The sequence below is a fragment of the Etheostoma spectabile genome, chromosome 20 (assembly GCF_008692095.1).
Source record: "Etheostoma spectabile isolate EspeVRDwgs_2016 chromosome 20, UIUC_Espe_1.0, whole genome shotgun sequence".
Lineage (NCBI taxonomy): Eukaryota > Metazoa > Chordata > Actinopteri > Perciformes > Percidae > Etheostoma > Etheostoma spectabile.
The window spans coordinates 22090108-22092173 of NC_045752.1; the positions used below are offsets into that span (position 1 = coordinate 22090108).

The following is a 2066-nucleotide window of genomic DNA, read 5'->3' on the forward strand; positions in this document are numbered from 1 at the left end:
ACACACACACACACACGCACGCACGAACACACATTTTAACAAAGGATAGAACAAAGTATGCAGTAATGTTTCTGATGTTGTACTCTTAATTTTTGATGGCTGCAACAATACCAATCCACATGTGATTCAGAATAACTTTATTGGTAACCTTCCACAGCCATGGCCGCGGGAGCTAGGGGTGCGGAGGGTGCTGCAGCACCCCGTAACAAAAGGACAAACAACTACAACCATAATTTGAAAAACAAACATTTAGTTTTAATAAATTGATTTTTAATATAAATCTAATCCCTTTCATTGGAAAATGTGTAATGTAATACATTTTAAATTTGGTAAGTAAGAGATAAACACAATTTGATTAGAATGAATCTGCCGATTTTGCCAAGAGCGAGGCGCGCTGCGTGCCTCTGACGCTGATGAGTGAAGAGAGTTGTGGGAACTTTCCCGGCAGGTCAACAGTACACGCTAGCTATGACACAAAAGCGCATTTTGGATTTCTTTATAAATCAACCACAGGCTAAAAAACCTAAAAGATCGGAGGCAGAAAACTCAGCAACTGTAACCGAAAGAAGTAGTAGCAGCACCTCTCCACCTCCACACTCCCCGAGCGACCTGCTAGCAACAGACGACCAGGGAGCTAATGTTGTTAGCCAAGCTAGCAGCACCTCTCCACCTCCACACTCCCAGAGCGACCGCTAGCAACAGACGACCAGGGAGCTATGTTGTTAGCCAAGCTAGCAGCACCTCTCCACCTCCACACTCCCGAGCGACCTGCTAGCAACAGACGACCGGGAGCTAATTTGTTTTAGCCAAGCTAGCAGCACCTCTCCACCTCCACACTCCCGAGCGACCTGCTACAACAGACGACAGGGAGCTAATGTTGTTAGCCAAGCTAGCAGCACCTCTCCCACCTCCACACTCCCAGAGCGACCTGCTAGCAACAGACAACGAGGGAGCTATGTTGTTAGCCAAGCTAGCAGCACCTCTCCACCTCCACACTCCCAGAGCGACTTGCTACACAGCAACGACGAGGGAGCTATGTTGTTAGCCAAGCTAGCACGCCTCTCCCCCTCCACACTCCCAGAGCGACTGCTAGCAACAGACGACGAGGGAGCTAATGTTGTTAGCCAAGCTAGCAGCGCCTCTCCACCTCCACACTCCAGAGCGACCTGCTAGCAACAGACACGAGGAGCTAATGTTGTTAGCCAAGCTAGCAGCACCCTCCACCTCCACACTCCCAGAGCGACTTGCTAGCAACACGACGAGGGAGCTAATGTTGTTAGCCAGCTAGCAGCGCCTCTCCACCTCACACTCCCAGAGCGACCTGCTAGCAACAGACGACAGGACTAATGTTGTTAGCCAAGCTAGCAGCGCCTCTCCACCTCCACACTCCCAGAGCGACCTGCTAGCAACAGACGACGAGGGAGCTAATGTTGTTAGCCAAGCTAGCTGCAGCAGGGCAGCCGCGTATGGAACTCAGTGCTGCAGCCTCAGGGTCACACTTTTCCTGGTAGATGTTTTGGAGATGAGGATTTTTTTGTGTTTTTTGTGTTATGACTGCAACACAAGGTAAGAATGCTGGTTTATTATTATGCTGCCGTCGTGCAGTAAAACCGCATCAACTGTTCAGTAACAGTTTAACTGAAAGTTTATACGAATTATTGGAGATAATTGTGTTTTTTACATGCGTGTTAAGCCTTCTTATTGGAAAACCAGAATGAGGTTGCACCTGTATTTAATTATCCTACCGTATTGTTATAAAATAATTAGACCCTGTTAAGAACTGTTAATACATACGGCCCAATTTGATTTTTAGATCAGTATGAACCATTCATAAAAATAACCTTAGGACATAAATATATATGATAGATAGGTAGGTTTGTGTGTATGTTTGACAGTAGTGCTGCCTGTCTTGGCCAGGACAGGATTTTTAATCTCATGGTTTTTTTCCTGGTTAAATACATATTATATAAAGAGTTGTATGCTTGTATTGTGAGAATTGTTTGAAAAACCTCTACCTATTCAAATATACACACACACATAAACAATCTATTCGGAACTCTAATTTG

General features: G+C 45.7%; 2 protein-coding genes across 4 annotated transcripts in view; one reads left to right on the forward strand and one right to left on the reverse strand.

The window, feature by feature from the left end:
* ccdc142 (coiled-coil domain containing 142) overlaps positions 1-2066 on the forward strand; it is a 38347-nt gene that overhangs the window by 33131 nt on the left and 3150 nt on the right. Inside the window, exon 12 of one of the 3 annotated variants that reach the window (XM_032499910.1) lies at positions 1-21. The exons of the other annotated variants lie outside the window; for them this stretch is intronic. The gene's annotated coding sequence lies outside the window, so the exon portion shown is untranslated. Of the gene's footprint in view, positions 22-2066 lie in introns of those variants that run through there. 3 annotated transcript variants of the gene reach the window in all.
* enpp6 (ectonucleotide pyrophosphatase/phosphodiesterase 6) overlaps positions 1-2066 on the reverse strand; it is a 35457-nt gene that overhangs the window by 2563 nt on the left and 30828 nt on the right. The gene's annotated exons all lie outside the window — the stretch shown is intronic.